The sequence below is a fragment of the Piliocolobus tephrosceles genome, chromosome 8 (genome assembly GCF_002776525.5).
Source record: "Piliocolobus tephrosceles isolate RC106 chromosome 8, ASM277652v3, whole genome shotgun sequence".
In the NCBI taxonomy this organism is placed as follows: Eukaryota; Metazoa; Chordata; class Mammalia; order Primates; family Cercopithecidae; genus Piliocolobus; species Piliocolobus tephrosceles.
Window position 1 is genome coordinate 45,545,627 of NC_045441.1, and position 22,623 is coordinate 45,568,249.

Genomic DNA, 22,623 nt, shown 5'->3' on the forward strand with positions numbered 1-22,623 from the left:
GAACATTTGGGTACTACAGTGTTATTGCAGATCCCAGAACACAAGTGAGATTGTGTTATTGTATGTGCATTTCACCAGCCATTGGAGTTTTTACCCTCAGACATAAACACAGCCTACTGCTGAGGTCCTGAAACTCACACATGAACACAGTCCACAGTTTGAATTGTGACTGTCATATCTGGAAAACAAGCCCAATTGGAATGGGTACTCATTTCCTATTGACTGTGTCCAGAAAGGAGAGTCCTCACCCGCTCATAAGTCTAAACCCAACTTATAGGCAGGTGAGGACTCTCCTATCTGGACACAGTCAATAGGAAAGATGTTGACTCTCATACTTGGGCTTAGGGCCACAGGTACAATCATGGGTCCTTTCCAGCATGAAGGAATCAGAGCAAAATTTGACTCTCATGCATGTTGTATAAAGCCCTCAGGTGGTACAGAAAGTATTCTAATAGGGCCCAGCACGCAAGAGAGATTTTGACACTCACATGCACAACTAGGTGACTGTAAAGATTGTGTTTCTCCCACATGAACACAGCCCACTGTTGAGGTCCTAAATCTCACACCTTGAGGTGGTTGAAAGTTGGAAAATTGACTCTCATACGTGGATCTGTTCCACAGGTGGGTTTATGACACTCAGGTTAAGATTCAGCACACCTGTGAGGCTGTGTCTCCACTAAAAAGACACAGTGCACAGGACAAAATGGGGCTCTCAAGCATGGATTCTGTCAGCCATTGAAACTGTAACTCGTACACTTAGAACCATCATACAGGAGATGTTAACTCTTATACATAGAACTGTGACGTGTGAAATTGTTAATCTCATCCCTGGACTTTCCTGCAGGTGTTATTGCTATATAGGCCCCAGTCCAATACCTGAGTGATTTGACTCTACTGCCTTGACCCAGCCCACATATGAGACTGTGACATATAACTGGACACAGAACCTAGGTCATGTGACTCTATTTTCCTTCCATGGCACTGCCCACAGAGGGCATTTTGACTTCATTGGGACTTGCACCCCAGGTCATGTGTCTCCTCTCATGCCTTGATACTGCCCACGGGAGGCACTGTAACATATCACTTGGTCCTATGCCCATTTGATTTAACTTTCTTGCCTAAGCCCTGCCTATACAAAAATTATGACATATCGTGGGCCTATCACCCAAATGATGTGACTATCTTATTTTGCCTGGTCCTGGCTCACAGGGGAAAATGTAACATATGGCTTGGTCCAGTACCTAGCTGATGTGACTCTTCTCCTCTTCTGAGGTTTTGCTTGCTGGGGAGATTGTGACATCATGCTGGGCCCACCATGATGGTAATGTTACTCTGTTTCCTAAGCATTGACCTCAGAAGGCATTGTAACATATTACTGTTACCAGCACCAAGGTGACCTGTGTCTCATGTTTGAACCCTGCCCACATGGGGGCATTGTGACATATCTCTGGGACCATCAACTATTTGATTTGACTCTCCCTGCTTACCATGTCTTTGCCCATAAGAAATATAGTGTTGGCCTGGTGCGGTGGCTCACGCCTGTAATCCCAGCACTTTGGGAGGCTGAGGCAGTGGATCACAAGGTCAGGAGATTGAGATCACCCTGGCCAACATGGCGAAACCCCGTCTCTACTAAAAATACAAAAATTAGCCAGGTGTGGTGTCATATGCCTGTAGTCCCAGCTACTCAGGAGGCGGAGGCAGCAGACTTGCTTGAACCTGGAAGGCAGAGGTTGCAGTGAGTCGAAATCTTGCCACTGCACTCCAGTCTGGGTGACAGAGTGAGACTCCATCTCAAAAAAAAAAAAAAAAAAAAGAAATATGGTGATATATCTCTGGGCCCAGTACCTAAGTAATGTGATGCTCCTCTCTTGCCTGGGCCATGCCCAGAGAAGAAAGAGTAATATATTGCTGTTCATCTCCTTGGTGCTGTGACCTAGCAAATCACTGAGCACAAAGGTGATGTGACCTAGCAAATCACCTAGCACAAATGTGATGTGATACTCTTGCCTGGTTCCTGCCAATAGAGGTAATGATGATATATCACTGGGCCTATAGCCTAGATTACGTAAGTCTCCTTTTCTTCTTTGAACCTGTCCACAGTGGAAATTATAAAATATTAGCAGGCCTTGCATTCAATTTTTCTGACTCTCCTGCTTGTGCCAATGCTTACATGGGGCATTGTGACATATTTCTGAATCCAACACCAAAGTGATGTTACTCTCTTGTCTGAGCCCCACTTACAGGGTATATTGTGACATATCTCTGCACGCATCACCCAGGTGATTTGACTTTTTTCTCCTGCCTGGTCCCTAATCACAGAGGGGATTGTGACAAATTACTTGACTCAGCACCTACATCATGTGGCTGTCCACTCATGCCTCAACCATATTCACTAGGATGATTGTAAAATATAACTTGGTCTATCCCACAGGCTTTATGACTTTCTTTTTCTTCTTCCTTAGCCTTAATGCAGGATGCAGTGTGATACACCTCTAGGCCTCTCACCTAGGTGATGTGACTCTCCTGCCTGGGCCCTCCCCTTTAGGGTTTATTGTGATATATTGCTGGACCCAGCACCTCGGTGATGATGTGACTCTCTTCTACAACTTGGGCTCTGTCCAAGGGATTGTGATGTATCACTGGGCCAAGAGGCTAGATGATGTGACTCTCTTCTCCTGCCTAGGCTTGGCATACACTTTACATTGTGACATATGACTGGGATCAAAGCCTAGATGATGCAACTCTTTTGCCTGCACTTTGCCTGCAATGGTATTATGACATATTATTTTGTTCATCACCTAGGTGATGTGACTCTTTCCTTCTGCCTAGGCCCTGACGAAAAAGGGGATTGGAGCGTGTCACTTGACCCAACACCTAGGTGATGTGACTGTCTTATTTACCTGCACCTTGCATATATTGGGTATTGAGACCTATGGCTGAGCCCTACAGGAATGGGATTTAAGACTCCTGCCTTGGCCGTGCCAACAGGGGGCATTGTAAAGTATCTCTGCATCTGTCACTGAGATGTGACTCTCCTGTTCTGCCTGCATCCTGCCCACAAGGAAGATTGTGACATATTGCTGGGTCCATGATTGGGAAAATGTATCTTTCCTGCCTGGATATTGCCTACAGGGAGCAATGTGACATATCGTTGGGCCCAGCATGCAGGTATTGTGGCACTGCTTTCTTTGTCCTAATTTCCAGAAGGAATTGTGACATATCCCTGGCCTGGTACCTAGGTGATACGACTCTCCTGGTGCCAGTCCTCAGGGAGTATTATAACACGTCTTTTTCCCAGTCCCCAGGTAAAGTTACTCTCCTGCTTACTCTCTACCCACAGCTGGGATTCTGATATATATATCTTGTCCAAGCTCAGAGGTGTGACGATGTCTTTTGTTCCTTGAGCCGGCCAATATGAGCAGTGCTGTCTCTTGTACTGAGGCTTAGTGTAACGGGTAAGACCCTGGGTATCCTCTTTATGTAAAAGTTATGGGCAGCCCAGCACGGTGGCTCAGGTCTCTAATCCCAGCACTTTGGGGGGCCAAGGCGGGTGGATCATGAGGTCAGGAGTTCAAGACCAACCTGGCCAAGATGGTGAAGCCCCATCTCGAATAAAAATACAAAAATTAGCTGGGCATGGTGGCAGGCACATGTAATCCCAGCTATTTGGGAGGTTGAGGCAGAGAACTGCTTGAACCTGGGAGGCAGAGGTTGCAGTGAGCCAAGATTGCACCACTGCACTTCCGCCTAGGTGACAGAGCGAGACTCCATCTCAAGAAAAAAAAAAAGTTATGGGAGCTGGGCGCAGTGGCTCACGCTTGTAATCCCAGCACTTTGGGAGACTGATGCGGGCAATCACCTGAGGTCAAGAGATCAAAACCATCCTGGCCAAAATGGTGAAACCCTGTCCCTACTAAAAATACAAAAATTAGCTGGGCATGGTGGCACATGCCTGTAGTCCCAGCTACTCGGGAAGCTGAGGCAGGAAAATCACTTGGACCTGGGAGATGGAGATTGCAGTGAGCCGAGATCATGCCACTGCACTCCAGACTGGGCAATGGAGCGAGACTTCATCCATCCCCCCCCAAAAAAAAGTTATTGGGGGTTACCACTCTCACATGTCACATAATGCCCTTCAGCGATACAGAGAGTGTCATCACAGGGCCAAGCACACAGGTGAGATTGTCTTTTTTGTATGTGTACCCAGCTGACTGTTAGGATTGTCACCCTCACACATGAAAAGAACAAATTGGGTAAGTCTTGAATTTCACACATAGATGCAGTATGCAGCTGGATTTTTTGACTCTCACATGTGAACATCCAGCCACAGTTGAAATGGCAACTTATTTTTAAACCCAGGACATAGGTAAGTGTGAACTCTTTTATCAGAAACTAGCTAATTAGGCTGGACGTGGGGGCTCACACCTGTAATCCTAGCACTTTGAGAGACCAAGGTGGGCAGATCACCAGAGGTCAGGAGTTTGAGACCAGCCAGGCTAACATGGCAAAAACCCATCTCTACTAAAAACACAAAAATTAGCTGGGCATGGTGGCATGTGCCTGTAATCCCAGCTACTCAGGAGGCTGAGGCAGGAGAATTGCTTGAATCCAGGAGAGCTGTGAGCTGAGATGCACTCCAGCATGGGTGATAGAGTAAGACTGTATCCCCACCACCCCCCACCCAAAAAAAAAAGAAAGAAAGAAGAAAGAAAGAGAGAGGAAGGAAGGAAAGAAGAAAGAAAGAAAGAAAGAAAAAGAAAGAAAGAAAGAGAGAGAGAAAGAAAGAAAAAAAGAAAGAAAGGAAGAAAGAAAGGAAGAAAGGAAGAAAGAAATAAAAAGAAACTAGCCAATTAGAATGATATTTACTCTTACACATGGGCTTAGAGCCACAGGTATGATCATGGGGCTAGTACAAAGATCTCAGACCAAATTGCAACTCTCGTGCATTCTGTATAAAGCTCTTGGGTGATAAAGGGAGTGTTCTCACAGAGCTCAGCACAGAGTTGAGATTGTGACATTCATGTGCAGCTAGCCTGTAAAAACTGGCATCCTTCCACATGAACACAGCCCATTTTTGAGGTTCTGAATTTTCCACCCAGAAACTGTCAAAATCTGGAGAATTGACTCCTCTCTCTCTCTTTTTGAGACAGAGTCTTGTTCTCTCATCCAGGCTGGAGTGCATTGGCACGGTCTCAGCTCAGTGCAAACTCTGCTTCCCAGGGTCAAGTGATTCTTGTGCTTTAGCCACCCAAGTAGCTGTGATTACAAGCATACACCACCACACCTGGCTAACTTTTGTATTTTTTAGTAGAGATGGAGGTTTACCATGTTGGGCAGGCTGGTCTCAAACTCCTGGCCTTAAATAATCCACCCACCTTGGCCTCTCAAAGTGCTTAGATTATAGACATGAGCCACCATGTCCAGATGAAAATTGACTCTCATACATGGATTTGGTCCACATGTGAGTTGGTGACCCTCAGACCAAGATTCAGCACACGTGTGAGGCTGTGACCCTACTAAAGAGGTCACAGGAGGAATTGAGACTCTCATGCAGAGATTAAGTTTACCATTAAGATTCTTACTCATGGCTGGGCATGGTGGCTCACGCCTGTAAACCAACATTTTGGGAGGCCGAGGTGGACAGGTCACCTGAGGTCAGGAGTTTGAGACCAGTGTAACTAACATGCTGAAACCCTGTCTCTACTAAGATTACACAAATTAGCCAGATGTAGTGGCGGGTGCCTGTAATCCCAGCTACTCAGGAGTCTGAGGCAGGAAAATTGCTTGAACCTGGGAGGTGGAGGTTACAGTGAGCTGAGATTGTGCCTTTGCACTGCAGCCTGGGTGACAGAGTGTGACTCCATCTCAATAAATAAATAAATAGGCCGGGCGTGGTGGCTCAAGCCTGTAATCCCAGCACTTTGGGAGGCCGAGACGGGTGGATCATGAGGTCAGGAGATCGAGACCATCCTGGCTAACATGGTGAAACCCCGTCTCTACTAAAAATACAAAAACTAGCTGGGCGAGGTGGCGGGCGCCTGTAGTCCCAGCTACTCGGGAGGCTGAGGCAGGAGAATTGCCTAAACCTGGGAGGCGGAGCTTGCAGTGAGCTGAGATCCGGCCACTGCACTCCAGTCCAGGTGACAGAGCGAGACTCCGCCTCAAAAAAAAAAAAAATAAATAAAAATAAATAAATAAATAAATAAAACTAAATTTAAAAAAAACGAAAACAAAAAATTTCTAAAAGATTCTTTCTCATGTCCTTAGACCAATCACACACAAGGTGTTGACTCTCATATCTAAAGCTGGAACATGTGTGGGATTGTTAATCTCATCCCTGGACCTTCCTACTGGTGTGTTTCTGACACAAGCCTGTGCCCAGTATCTGACTGATTTGACTTCCCTTCCTAGGGCACGCCCACTGATGGAATTTTAATATTTCTCTGGGCCCAAAACTTAGGTGATGTGTGTCTTGTTTTTCTAAGACCACCAGAGCGAGCACAAAAGAACCAGCAAGTAGGCAAAGGTCAGGCGCAAAACTGCAAGTTTATTTTAGTAACCTAAGGTGTGGAGAAGAAGTCTGTCGGCCTCCGGCAAAGAAGGCCGGCAGAGTTCCCCTCCCCCAAGCTCTCGGATGGAGTTCCGACAGTTCCGACGGCAGTGGGAAGCTGGGAAGTCCGTGTGGCTCAATGGCTGAGAGCGGCTTTTCTAGGAGTGGGAGGGCATGGGCGTGTCAGGGGCGTTCTGCAGGTGCGACCAGGTAAATCTTGGTCTCTTCAGATTGACGTCACCTGGCGCATGCCCAGTTGGTCTGCACCCTCCCTGGGCGCCGGCTGCATTTTCGCTCGCGGGAAAAGTTGGGAGGGGGGATGAAGAACCCGAATGTGCACCATCTTGCCTCCGTTCGTCCAAACAGTACGCAGCCTTGCTATAAGTGCAAGGCATCAGGACATTAGGCCAGTGAATGTCCTAACCCTCGTCCACCAGCAACCCCCCTGCCCTGCTTGCCAGCAGGGAGGAAACTGGAAGTCTGATTGCCCCACCCTGAGAACAGGTGCCGCGCCTCCACGTGACCCCCTTTCCCAGGATCCTGGGAGCTCCTTCCAGCTCCTACATCTGGACGATGACAACTGAAGGTGCCGAGACTCGGGGACCCCCATCACCCTCGCCGAGCCGCGGGTAACTCTCCTGGTAGCGGGTAAGACAATTAATTTTTTAATCAACAGCAAGGCTACCTATTCTGTTTTGCCGTCCTTCTCTGGACCTAGCCTTCCATCCAATATCTCTGTAGTAGGTGTAGACGGAAAGCCATCCACTCCACGAAAAACTCCACTCCTTAATTGCTGCCTGGCCAACAACTATTTTGCGCACTTGTTCCTCATTATACCCTCATGCCCTACCCCCTTACTAGGCCGAGACATCCTGAGCACCTTAAAGGCCTCCATACACATCCCCACCAACCCATCCACTCCCCTTCAACCCTCTCATGACCTGTTGCTCATGCTTTGTGCAGGCGCACATGCTCCTCCTATGTCGCCCCCACCCCCCATCTTCCCTATTTCTGTACACCCTCAGGTGTGGGACACTTCCACCCCGGTCATAGCTGCCCACCACCCACCAGTTCTTGTCAAGCTCAAAGATCCTACTCGTTTCCCAAACCGCCCCCAATTCTCTCTCTCTCCGACACATCTACAAGGTTTAAAGCCAATTATCACGCGACTACTTAGCCAACATATCCTTGTCCGCACACATTCCCCTTGTAACACTCCAATACTTCCAGTTAAAAAGGCAGATGGAACCTATAGGTTAGTACAGGATCTTCGGCTAGTCAATGAAGCCACCCGTCCCACGCACCCTGTAGTTCCCAACCCTTACACCCTTCTGTCCCATATCCCTACCATTTCTACTTACTTTACTGTGCTAGACCTTAAGGATGCCTTCTTTACCATACCCCTACACACAGACAGCCAGTTCCTGTTTGCTTTCACATGGGAGGACCCAGACACACATACCTCCACTCAACTGACATGGACAGTCCTCCCACAAGGGTTCCGGGACAGCCCCCATTTCTTTGGTCAGGCCTTAGCAAAAGACCTTGCCTCCTGCCCTCTCACTAATAGCAAAGTTCTGCAGTATGTAGATGATCTCCTAATCTGTAGCCCTACCAAACAAGACTCTCTTCTAGACACTGCAACTCTCCTTAACCATTTAGGCTCATTAGGTTATAGAGTATCTAAACACAAGGCCCAAATTTCTTGCCAAACCGTCATATACTTGGGAATTGAAATCACCCCAACAACCCGGTCACTAACTACCGACCGCATGGCCCTAATACGTAACCTTCTTCCCCCTCAAGATGCAAAAGAAATTCAATCTTTCCTAGGTCTAATAGGTTTCTTCAGACATTGGATCCCCAATTTTGGAATCCTAGCCAAACCTTTATATGCCACAGTTAAAGAAACCCCACATGGGCTTTTGTCCAACCCTAAATTAATCTCGACTCATTTCACCCGCTTAAAAGCTTGCCTTCTCTCACAACCCACTCTCTCACTGCCTGATTTCCAGCGTCCCTTCCAACTCTTTACAGATGAAAGGCAGAAAGTGGCAGTTGGTCTCTTAGCCCAGCCTGTCGGTAACACCCACCGTCCTGTGGCCTATCTATCCAAACAGCTAGACCCAACTGTACAAGGCTGGCAACCCTGTCTGCGTGCGTTAGCAGCGGCAGCCTGCCTGACCCAGGAAGCAAAAAAGCTCATTAGAGGCAGTAATCTAACAGTCCTCTCCACACACAGTCTTCAGGATCTCATCTCTCATAAAAGTATTAGCCACTTAACTCCATCCCGGCTCCAACTTTTCCATCTCTTATTCATAGAAGACCCCACTGTTACTTTAGAAGTTTGCTCCTCTCTAAATCCAGCCACTTTACTGCCAGACTTTCTTAAACCACCCCATACTAAACATTCTTGTCCTGAGGTCCTGGAGGCTCAACCCCCCAGCCACCTACACTTGCATGACCAGCCCCTTCAGAATGCACAACTAACCCTATTTGTGGATGGCAGCTCCTTTATCAACCCCCAAGGAAACAGGCAGGCAGGATATGCAGTAGCTACCTCCTCCACAGTTTTAGAGGCAAAACCCCTACCACAAGGGAACACATCACAGCAGGCAGAACTCACTGCACTAACCAAGGCACTCCTACTATCAAAAGGAAAAACAGTAAACATATACACAGATTCTAGATATGCTTTTCTAATCGCACACACCCATTCAGTCATCTGGAAAGAGAGAGGGTTTTTAACCACCGGCGGTACCCCTATTATTAACAAAAACCAAATACTCAAACTACTAGATGCACTGTCGGCACCTTCCAAGGTAGCCATTATACATTGTAAAGGGCACCAAACTTCATCTGACCCAGCATTCATCTCTAAGGTAGTCCAACAGGTGGCAGCCCTCCTACACATCACCTGGAAACTCCACATCCCTTATAGGCCTCAGTCTTCTGGTAAGGTAGAAAAGGCTAACGGACTCATCAAACAACAGCTCACCAAACTCTCAATCGAAACCCGGCAGTCGTGGGTAACTCTCCTTCCCTTAGCCCTGACCCGGCTGCGGGCAGCACCTTGAAGCCCAACAGGCCTCAGTCCGTTCGAATTAGTCTACGGACGGCCCCTAACCCTCCAGCAAATACCTTCCCTGCCAGCCCCTTTGGTGAACTACCTCCCATATCTCACTCTTCTCAGACAGCTCCTAAGACAGCACGCTGAGTTAGCACACCCTCCTCCAACAGACGCCTATAACCCACATCTCTCCCTCAGTCCCGGAGACCAAGTATACATAAAAGATATCCAAGCCAAAGACTTACAGCCGAGGTGGAAAGGCCCATACATTGTCCTCCTGTCTACACATACAGCAGCAAAACTCCTAGGACACACGCATTGGATTCATATTTCCCAGCTAAAAAGGGCCCCCACCGAGAATAATCAGTGGACATCAGTTCAACTTTCCCCCCACTTGCCTCAAACTTACAAAGCTTCCTTGACTATCTCATGCTCCCCGACCCCTGGCGCCTAGCTCACTTTCTCAACATCCTCTACATAAACCTATCAGACTTTCAATACATAGCCCCAGACCCATATCTACCTCCAGACAATAGTCCAGAGCAGTGGTTCTCCTGTCTCCTAACTTTCATCGAACATCTTCAGTGGCAAGGGACACTCTGCAACTACACTGAAAATGTAGTCTCAGTTTACACTTATATTGCTGTCTCACTCATACACTCAGACCTTTGCTAGTCCGCCTACTGTATGGCAGTTATTTTTTTAATCACTGAAACTTGGCCACAAGACAGCCGAACACACTCAGTAGTACATAGTTCTGCCAGTTGTCTTCCTTAAGGCTGTCAAACTACTCTCCGCACAATAGAGGCCCCTTCTGATGGCTCACACTTATCCGTCAAAGGCCAAACTTAACCTACACTGTGAATATAACCAATCTCTCCCACCGCTTCCTCTGTGAGGCTTTAGAAGGCCCCCGCCTAGTGGCAGCCCCCCTGCCCATGGCCTTCAACACAACTGGTCTCTCTCTAAAACTCTTAACCATACAGCCATTAACTGATCCCTCTATGTCCCCGTGTCCTTGGTCCCCAGTCTAACTTTATACAGCCAGGCAGAAGTAGCAGAGCTTTTCCAACAACTTTCTATGCTACTACACCACTTTCGTCAAAAACGGGCTGTTTTCCTCCCTCTAGTTATTGGAATCAGCTGAAGGACTGGCCTCCCTGCAGCGCCGAACTACCTCAATAGCCCAAGTAGCTGCCCAAAACAGGCGAGCCCTGGGCTTGCTTACAGCTGAAAAAGGAGGCACTTGTCTCTTCCCTGGAGAAGAGTGCTGCTATTATGTTAGCGAGTCAAGCCTAGCAGACACTAACATTCAAACCCTCAATAAAATAAAAGCTGAAATACAGAACCTTAATACCTCAACCTTGCTGGGACCTTCCTTCTGGGTTTTGCCCATATTCCAACAAATGCTTCCATTCCTCATTCCTATACTAATACTGTGCCTTATTTTATTTTTCATCCGTGCGTCCAAATACCAACCATAGGCTCCGACTTTAACAACGCCCCTTAACATCAGGAAGTAGCCAGACAGACCACGGCGCCCCTTTATCACTATTATCAATAAAAAGTTGGACTGTTTGGAAGAACGGAGGCAAGATGGTGCACATCCGGGTTCTTCATCCCCCCTCCCAACTTTTCCCGCGCGCGAAAATGCAGCCGGCGCCCAGGGAGGGTGCAGACCAACTGGGCATGCGCCAGGTGACGTCAATCTGAAGAGACCGAGATTTACCTGGTCGCACCTGTGGAACGCCCCTGACACACCCATGCCCCACCTATTGCCCTCCCACTCCTAGAAAAGCCGCTCTCCGCCATTGAGCCACACGGACTTCCCAGCTTCCCACTGCCCTCGGAACTGTCGGAACTCCATCCGAGAGCTTGGGGGAGGGGAACTCTGCCGGCCTTCTTTGCCAGAGGCCGACAGACTTCTTCTCCACACCTTAGGTTACTAAAATAAACTTGCAGTTTTGCGCCTGACCTTTGCCTACTTGCTGGTTCTTTTGTGCTCACTCTGGTGGTCTTAGAAAAACAAGACAATGTGATCTGCTGAGACCAGCTCAGTCAGGGAGACCCTAACCCAGCAGTGCTAGAGGAATTAAAGACACACACAGAAATATAGAGGTGTGAAGTGGGAAATCAGGGGTCTCACAGCCTTCAGAGCTGAGAGCCTCAAACAGAGATTTAGCCACATATTTATTAACAGCAAGTCAGTCATTAGCACTGTTTCTACAGATGTTTGATTAACTAAAAGTGTCACTTATGGGAAACGAAGGGAAGGGCCAAATTAAAAGAATAGGTTGGGCTAGTTAACTGCAGCAGGAGCATGTCCTTAAGGCACAAATTGCTAAAGCTATTGTTTATGGCTTAAGAATGCCTTTAAGCAGTTTTCCACCCTGGGCAGGCCAGGTGTTCCTTGCCCTCATTCCCATAAACCCACAGCCTTCCAGCATGAGCATTAGGACCATTATGAACGTGTTACAGTGCTGCAGAGATTTTGTTTATGACCAACTTTGGGGCCCGTTTATGACCAGATTTTGGGGGGCTTGCTCCCAACATGTCCCCCTTCTTTGATTTGCAAATCGATAAAAGCCAAGGCAGCTTTGTCATGGTGAGCTACTTCTTGCAGGAGTCAGGATCTGCATCTGCAGACTATACAAAGACAAACAACATAGATTAAAAGCACAATTATCATTGAAATCACAGAGCTTCCAAGTGTTTTTATCCATTTTCAGCTCCTTTAAGCACTGCAGTTCCTGGCATTAAGGTCAGGTGTCCCTGGGATGCTTTAAATATTTGTTCTTTTAATTTTAAATCCTTATGTTAAGCTCCTAGAGTGGGCCATATCATTTGAGGTTGAGGTGCTACTATACCTCCATGGTTCCAGATAATAGGAACGTTTGCCATACTTCTTATCATTTCTACCATCTGACCATTTTGTTCAGGTCATCTGAACATAGTGTGGTCATGGCATGCAGACTGAGAGATGCAATTCAAGCTAAACATCCCCTTAGGGGACCAATTAATAATGATTCCATAAGAATCGTCATGCAGCACCTCTGCCTGTTCTGCAATGCAATCTTCCTAAACAAGTATGTTCATTTTTTCTAACTGGATCCAATCCTGTTTACAAATATTTTTTTGAGGGCGGTATGCCTCAGTTATAGGAACAGATTTATTATGGTAAATACTGAGATCAGAAAGCATGTGCCATAGACTGCATCCAGGCATTATTGCCAGCCAAGATTGATAAATATGCCCAATAACTATAACTGTTCTCTGTGTCAGCCCTTATTGAAGGAATCACAGCAGTGGTGATAACTGCTATCATAGCCACCATTAAATTATTCATTGTGACTGGTTGTCTTGCTTTCCTCAGGTTTTCTTCCGCTATCTGTGATAGCTTCTTCTTTTTTTTTTTCCAAAACAGAGTCTCACTCTGTCGCCCAGGCTGGAGTGCAGTGGCGTGATCTTGGCTCGCTGCAAGCTCCGCCTCCCGAGTTCACGCCATTCTCCTGCCTCAGCCTCCCGAGTAGCTGGGACTACAGGTGCCCACCACCACACCTGGCTAATTTTTTGTATTTTTAGTGGAGATGAGGTTTCACTGTGTTAGCCAGAATGGTTTCTATCTCCTGACCTCGTGATCCACCTGCCTCGGCCTCCCAAAGTGCTGGGATTACAGGTGTTAGTCACTGTGCCCGACTGACAGCTCCCTTATATGTTCCCAGGTGGGTGGCTGTGTTTGATGGGTATTGCTCATGACAGTTGGGGTCCTCCTCAGTGTCAGTCTCGACATGGCTGCAACCGGGGGGTCCTTGGGATCCTCCCAGAGTCTCTTCCTTGGCATCTGGCTCATGATAACATTGCTCAAGATGCCAACAAGATGTCTTGATGGTATCCAAATTGGCTGTTGATTTTTGCCTGGAGAAATACAAGCATAACTTCTACCCCAAATTATTATTTTACCTATTTCTCAATTTTTTGTTGTTGGATCTCTCCACCAAATCAGTTGTTCTTTTCTGTCTTTGCAGGTGGTTTCTGTAGATGCTGTTCAGCTGCTGATACCATCTGGCCTTTGGGCAGGCTCAAAAAATTTAAAGTTAATAATGCTAGTTCAATTGCATCTGTGGGGTTCCATATTCTGTCTCCCCCTTTCTGCTTTTGCAACTGCTGTCTTAAGGAGAGATTTGTTCTTTCCATTATGGCTTGTCCTTGAGAATTGTATGGGATACCAGTAATGTGTTTAATATTCCATAAAGAGAAAATGTAGCTAGAGCTTGGCTAGTATAGCCTGGGACATTATCTGTTTTAATAGAAGCTGGAATGCCCCTCACCACAAAACACTGCAAAAGGTGACATTTAACACAGGCAGAAGACTCTCCTGTTTGGCATGTAGCCCAGACAAAGTGAGAAAAGGTGTCCACACATACATGTACATAAGCTAGTCTCCAAAACGAGGGAACATGTGTGACATCCATATGCCAAAGAGAGTTAGGTTCCAGTCCTCGAGGATTAACTTCTCTTGTAAAAGATGAGGAATGTACCATTAGGCAAGTTGGGCATCACTGGATAATAGCTTTAGCTTCTTTCCAGGTAATGCTGTATCTGCGTTTGAGACCAGAGGCATTGACATGGGTTAAATTGTGAAAGTGTCTAGCATTAGATATTGCATTAGCAACTAGGTGATCAGCCATTTGATTCCCTTCAGTTAAAGGTCTGCAAGAGGTGTATGAGCCCTAATGTGAGTGATGCAAAAAGTGTGCATTCTACTTCTAACTGCTGTTTGCAGTTGGGTAAATAAAGTCATCAGTTGTTCATCTGTATGAAATCATAACTGAGCATTTTCAATTAACTGTGTGGAATGAACCACGTATGAAGAATCAGAAATCACATTAATAGGCATACCAAAGCAGTCAATACCTCAATTACAGCTACAAGTTCCACCTTTTGAGCTGAAGTATAGGGTGACTGGAAAACTTTACTTCTTGAGCCAGAATAAGAAGCCTTACCATTACTAGACCCATCTGTAAAACAATGAAAATGCTTAGCAGGCTGCAGGTTGTTTACCACAGGAATTGTAAATGCAAACTGTTCACAGTCTTGCTCAGCTAAGGGGATAGTAAAGAAACAGTCTTTTAAATCTATGACTATTAAAGGTCAATTTTTTGGAATTATAGCAGGAGAAGGCAATCCTGGCTATAATGCTCCCATAGGTTGTATAACTGAATTTATAGCTCTTATGTCAGTTAACATTCTCCATTTACCTGATTTTTTCTTAGTTAGGAAAACTGGAGAATTCCAAGTGGAAAATGTTGGAGCTTTGTGCCCAGTTTCTAATTGTTCAGTAACTAATTTCTCTAAAGCCTCCAGTTTCTCTTTACTTAGTGGCCATTGTTCTATCCAAATTGGCTTATCTGTTAACCATTTTAAAGGTATAGGTTCTGGAGGCTTAACAATGGCTGCCATCAAAAATGATATCCTAATCTTTGGTGGGAACTTTTTAAACCTTGCAAATTTTTTTCTAGTCTCACACCAGGGACATACCCCATTTCATGCATTGTATGTTGACTTTGAGAGCTATATAACTGTTCTGGAATTAGAACTTATGCTTCCCATTGTTGTAATAAATCTCTTCCCCATAAATTTATAGGTACAGAAGTTATCATTGGTTGAATAGTCCCAGGTTGTCCATCGGGGCTTTCACAATGCAAAATATAACTACTTTGATATACTTCAGCAGCTTTACCAACTCCAACTATGTTAAATTGAGCAGGTTGAATTGGCCACTCAGACAGCCAGTGTGGTAGAGAAATGATTGAAATGTCCACTCCTGTATCTACCAAACCTTTAAATTTCTTTCCTTGAATAGTTATTTCACAGGTAGGATGTTTATCAGTAATTTGATTTACCCAATAAGCTGCTTTGCCTTGTTTACTTGTGCTTCCAAATCCTCCTGTTTGTTTAATTTCACTTTTTCCCATTCCCACATACGGCACAATCAGGAACTGTGCTATGAACTCCCCTGGCTCTGCTTTCCAGGGAACAGAAGTAGATCTAACAATTTGAATTTCTCCATTGTAATCTGAATCAATGACTCCTGTATGTGTTTGTATGCCTTTTAAACTTAAACTAGACCTTCCTAAAAGTAATCCTATTGTCCCTGCTGGCAAGGGTCCACAGAATTCTGTTGGGACCTTTTGTGGGGATTCCCCAGGCAGAAGGCTCACAGCTTTCATGCAGCATAAATACACTGCAGCACTACCAGCTGTGGCAGGGGACAGACATTGTACAAGGGTGAGGGAATGGCCTGAGCTGGAAATGCCCCAGTTTAAAACGGGGCCTGGGATGGTTTCCTAATGGCGTTTCCCGAAATCGGGTTCCCTTCTTTATCAAACTTAGAGTGACACTGATTAGCCCAAAGTTTTCCTTTTTTATATTTTGGACATATTTCAGGATCAGCAGTTTTCTTTTTTCCCCTATCAGGCAGCCTGACTTGCTGATTTTTTCTACATTCTTTTTTAGTATGACCATGCTTCCCACAGTTAAAACAAGCTCCAGGAAATGGAGTATTTTCTTTATCCACTCTCAGTCCTGCCATTGCCTGTGCCAACAAGGTAGCTTTATGCAGATTACCTCCGATACCATCACAGGCCTTGATATAATCAACTAAATGTGCTTTCCCTCTAATAGGTCACAGAGCAGCCTGCAATCGGGATTAGCATTGTCAAAAGCTAATAACTGCAACACCATATCCTGAGCAGCCAAATCTGCAATTATCTTTTTAAGAGACTCCTGTAACCAAGCTATAAAATCAACATATGGTTCTCTTGGTCCCTGTTTTATAGCACTAAAGGAAAGGTATTGTTCTCCACTTGTAGTGATTTTTTCCCAAGCTCTAATGCACACTCCTCTAAGCTGTTCTATGGCATCATCCTGCATGACCAGTTGTGCATCTAAACCAACCCAGACACCAACCCTGAAAAGTTGGTCTGCAGTTATATTAATTTGAGGGTGGGCCTGGGCATTGCGAGCAGCCTGAATGGAAGCTTCATCTGCCCACCAAGTTTTAAATTGTAAGAACTGAGCAGGAGTTAGACAAGCTCGAGTAAGAGAGTCCCCGTCAGTAGGAATCATCTGACTGGAAACAGCAACATTCTTTAGCAGTCCCATTACAAAAGAAGAACCTGGTCCATACTGATTTTTAGCTTGTTTAAATTCTTTGAGTAATTTAAAAAGAAAAGGCTCAAAAGTAGCTATAATATTTCCCTGTTGATATGGGGTGTGTGTATTCTATACATCACTATTCGCCTACTGAAATAGGTGATGTGATTCTTCTCTACTGCTTGGGCTCTGCTCAAGCCTCTAAATCACCCTCTCGTCTAGCTTGCTGAATTTCTGCCTGAATAGAACTAAGAGTGGTCGCTCCAGGCACTGCTCAAACAGTCACTGGGGCAACTACTTTTCACCTAGTGTCCTCTGGAAAAGAAAGATCTGGAGGGTCTTTTTCTTCAAAATAATGAGGGGGTGCAGAAGGGTAGGGATGAACCTCTCCCTCCTTTGCCGCTTTAGCTTTAGCTGGCAAATAAACCTGGTCCGCAACCTCTTCTGTTACTTCATTATACTCTCATTCCTCATCATCACTGAAAAAGTTCCAAGGTGGTACAAACTAGACCCCACACCTGTCCCATTGTTACCCTGATGCTTCCGAGCTCCCCTTCTTACTCACCATGGGGATTGCTTTAAGAGTACTGGTGTGTCTTCCAGCTAGTTTTCCGTTTCAACCATTGCTCCAGCGACCCTTTGACCTGGATTTGAGCCCCCATGATGGACGCCACTTGCTGAGATCAGCTCAATCAGGGAGACCCTAACCCAGTGGTGCTAGAGGAATTGAAGACACACAAACAGAAATATAGAGGTGTGAAGTGGGAAATCAGGGGTCTCATAGCCTTCAGAGTTGAGAACCCCGAACAGATATTTACCCACATATTTATTAACAGCAAGTCAGTCATTAGCACTGTTTCTACAGATATTTGATTAACTAAAAGTGTCCCTTATGGGAAACGAAGGGAAGGGCCAAATTAAAGGAATAGGTTGGGCTTGTTAACTGCAGCAGGAGCGTGTTCTTAAGGCACAGATAGCTCGTGCTATTGTTTATGGCTTAAGAATGCCTTTAAGTGGTTTTCCACCCTGGGCAGGCCAGGTGTTCCTTGCTCTCATTCCTGTAAACCCACAACCTTCCAGCGTGGACATTAGGGCCATTATGAACATGTTACAGTGCTGCAGAGATTTTGTTTAGGGCCAGTTTATGGCCAGATTTTGGGGAGGCTTGCTCCCAACATGATCTATACTCCTGCCTTGGAGCTGCCCAGAGAGAGGACATTTGTGACATATTGCTTGGCCTCTGAGCCCAGGTTATGTGACTCTTCTCCCTGTGCCCTGCCCACATTGACCATTTTTACATATTGCAGTACCCAACACCCAGGTGATGTTACTTCTCTGCCTGGGACCTTTTTACAGGGAGCATTGGGACATATCTCAGCACTTATTACTCAGGTGTTCTGAATCCCTTTTCCTGCCTGGTTTCTGCTCATAAGAGGCTTTTTACCTATTGCCAAACCCTGCACCTAGCTATTGTGACTTTTTTCTTGTTCTTAGATTCTGCGCACAAGGGAGATTTTGACTTACTGCTGTGCTCAAAATGAAGGTGATGTGACACTTTTGCCTTGGACCTTCCCTTGAAGACATTGTAACATATTTCTTAGCTCAGCGTCAAAATGATATGTCTTCTTACTAGACTACCAACATGGGGCATTGTGACATATCTCTGGGCCCATCAACTATTTGATGTAACTCTCTTCTCTTATATGGACTTTGCTCACAGAAGAGACTATTAAATATCTCTGGGCCCAGCAAATAGGTGATGTGATTCTTCTCTACTGCTTGGGCTCTGCTCATGAGAAAATTGTGATGGATTGCTGAACTTAGCAATGTATGCTGGGCCCTGCATACATTATGTATTTTGACAAGGGGCTCGATTGCAAACTAGGTAATGCTACTCTCTTGCATTGGTTCTGCCCACTGGGGTATTATGACAAAACTTTTCATTCATCACTCAGGTGATGTGACCCCCATTCTTCTGCTTGGACCTTGCTGAAAGAGGAAATTGTGACATATCACTGTACTCAGCACCTAGGTGCCATAACTTGCCTTTTTCCCCAGGCAATGCATATACTGGGAATTATGACACATCACTGGACCCAACATGTGGGGAATAAAAGACTTCTGCCTGTGTTCTGCTGATCTAGAACCTTGTGAAACATCTCTCCATCTATCACCCAGAGGATCTGACTCCCCTCTTCTGCCTGTACCTTGTCCACAAGAAAGATTGTGACATGTCACTAGACCCAATAGCCAGTTGGTATGTCTCTCCTGCCTTGGCCTTTCTCACAGGGAGCTTTGTGAAATATCACTGGGCCCAGCACCCAGGTGATGAGACACTGCTGGCCCGTGTCCTGCTTTCAGGAGGGGATTGCAAAATATCCCTGGCCAAAAACCCGGATGATGTTTTCTGGGTTTGGTCCTTGTCCTCAGGGGAGATAGTGACATATCCCTAGCCTAGCACCCAAATAATGTGACACTCTTATTTGCTCACTTCCTGCAGGTGGGATTGTGACATATATCTGGGGCCAGTTCACAAGTATAATGATGACTCTCATACCTCAAATCAGCCAATAGGAGAGATACTGTTACTCATAGCTAGCTTAGAAAAATGGGTAAGACCCTGGGTCTTCTCTTTGTACGAAGGTTATTCAAGACTACTGCTCTTTTGCATATCACATAAAGCCCTTGGGTGGTACAGCGTGACAGGCCAGAGACCAGCACACAGGTGAGATTGTGTTTCTCATATGCACACACCACCAACCGTAAGGATTGTCACCCTCAAACATGGACAGATCCCACTGGTGAGGTCCTGAATCTTACACAGAGATGTAGTTCACAATTGGAATTGTGATTGTCATTTGTTAACATCTGGCCACAGTTTGAATGGTAACTCATTTCTAAACTTACCTTATGGGCAGGTGATGACTATTATTTTTACCCAGCCAATTGAAAAGATGTTGACTCTCATACCCGGGCTTAGGACCACAAGTACAATCATTGATCTCTACCAGCATGAATGTATCAGAGCATATTGTTATTGTGACTCTCACGTACATTATATAAAGCCCTCGAGTGGCACAGAGAGTGTCCTAACAAGGCCCAGCACACAGGTGAGATTGTGACACTGGTATGCAAACTAACTTGACAATAAAACTTGTCATCTTTCACATGAATACAGCCCACTATTGAGGTTCTAAATTTCAGACACTTAAGCAGTTAAAAGTTTTAAAATTGCCTCTTATACCTGAATCGATCTCCAGGTTAGTTGGTACTCTCAGAAACAAATTCAGCACACCTATGAGGCTGTGACTCCACTAAAGCAACACAATCTGCAGAAAGGATTGAGGCTCTCATGCCCAGATACAGTTTACCAACGAGATTGTATCTCATGTAGTTAGACAAAAAGCACAGAAAGTGCTAATACTCACATCTATAACCAGGACATGTGCGGAATTGTTAGTCTCATCCCTGGACTTTCCTGCAGGTGTGATTGTGAAATATGCCTCTGCTCAGCACCTGAGTGAATGAATCTTTTGCCTAGGCCCAGCCTGGAGATGGAATAGTGACATATGGCTGGACCCACCATCTACTTAATGTGACACTATTCTCCTGCATTGATGCTACTCACAGGAGGCATTTTGAAACATTGCTGGGCTTTGCACACAGGGGATTTGAGTCTCCTCTCCTGCCTTGGTGCTGGTCACAGAAGAATGTTGTGACATATACTTGGCCCTTCACCCAAGTTATGTGACTTTTCTGCCATGCCCTGCCCACCGTGGCCATTGTAACATACTGCTGGGTCCATAACTAGTGTTATGTTGCTGCTGGCCTCTTCCTACAGAGGGCGTTGTGATGTATCTCTGTACCAATTACCCAGGTGTTGTGTCTCTGTGCCTTCCTCCTGCTAACAGAGGGGATTGTGATCTTTCACTGGTCCCAGTACTTAGTTGATGAGACTCTTTTTGTCTTCCTAGGTCCTGCCAATAGAGGAGATTGTGTCATATTGCTAGGCCCAACAAAAAGCTGACATTACTGGCTGGGCGTGGTGACCCATGCCTGTAATCCCAGCATTTTGGGAGGCCGAGGGAGGGGGATGGATCATGAGGTAAGGAGTTCGAGACCAGCCTGGCCAAGGTGGTGAAAACCTATCTCTACTAAAAGTACAAAATTACAAATTATAAAAATACAAAAATTAGCCAGGCATGGTGGCAGATGCCTGCAATCTCAGCTACTTGGGAGGCTGAGGCAGGAGAATTGCTTGAACCTGGGAGGTGGAGCTTGCATGAGCCGAGATCGCGCCACTGCACTTTAGCCTGGGCAATAGAGCAAGACTCCATCTCAAAAAAAAAAAAAAAAAAAAAAAAAAGAGCTGAATTGTGCTCAGCCCTGCCCTCAAAAGGTATTGTGGCATATTGCTGAACCTAGCACCAAGGTGATGTGAGTCTCCATGTAAACCTTGCCCACAGGTGGCATTGTGGCGTGTCCACAACTATTTGATGTCATTCCCCTCTCTTACCTTGGGTTTGCTCATAAAAGAGATTGTGACATATTTTTGGGCTGAGAACCTAGGTGATGTGACTCTCTTCTCTTACCTGGGCCATGCCTACAAAATAAGGTGACTTATCATCAGTATGCAGGTGATGTGATTCTTCTTCCTGGTCCCTGCCCACAGAGGTAATGTTGACTTACCTTGGGCCCATCTTATAGATGATTTGACTCTCTTCTTACTGGGGTCTATCTATGGCTAGAACTGTGACATATCATTTGGCCCAGCACCTATGTTATATAACTTTTTCCCCCTGAGTCCTACTAACAAAGGTCATTGTAATATATCTCTGGGCCCCTCACCTAGGTGATGTGAATCTCCTGCCTCAGTTTCCCTCAGAAAGTATCATGACATATTTCTTGACCCAATATCTAGGTGATGTAATTCTCTTCTACTGCTTGGGCTCTGCCTGGGCACAGAACCTAGGTGACATGACTCTCTTCTACCTGGGTCCAGCATACTTTGTGTATTTTGACATATGGCTGGGACCAACACCTAAGTGATGTGACTCCTGCCTTGGCCCTATCCACAGGTGATTATGACATATCTTTTTATTCATAACTTAGGTGATGTCACTTTCTTCTGCTGCCTGGGCCATGCCAAAAGGGAGGATGGGACACATTACTTGACCCGGCAGCTAAGTGATATGACTCTCCTATTTGCCTGGGCTTTGCATGTGTTTAGTATTGTGACAAATCACTGGGCTCTACATTTATAGAATTGGAGGCTTCTGCCTTGGCCCTGCCCACAGAGGGACTGTTTACATCTCCCTGCATCCATCACCTAGAAGATGTGACTTTTGTTCTTCCTGCATCCTGCCTACAAAGAAGATTGTGGCATATCGCTTGGTCCACCATTAAAGTAATCTGCCTGTCCTAAGATATTACTGGGCCCAGAACCCATGTGATGTGACTATGCATTCTGTGCCTTGTTTTCAGGAGTGGATTGTCAAATGAGATCCCTCCCTGAGCACCCAGGTAATGTGACTCTTCTGCCTAGTTCCTGTCCTCAGGGAAGATTGTAACATATCCCTTGCCCAGCACCCAGGTGATGTGACTCTCCTGCTTGCTCTCTACCCATAGGCGGGATTATGATATATATCTTGATCCAGCTCGCAGGAGAGATGATGACCCTCTTCCTACAAACCAGCCAATGTAAGAGATACTGTCATAGCTAGGCTTAGTGAATTAGGTGAGAGCCGGGGTCTCCTCTTTGTATGACAGTTATGGAGAAAGCTTTGTGACATATTGTGGAGCCCAGAACAAAGGTGATTTGAGTCTCTTACCTGGACCCTGATTA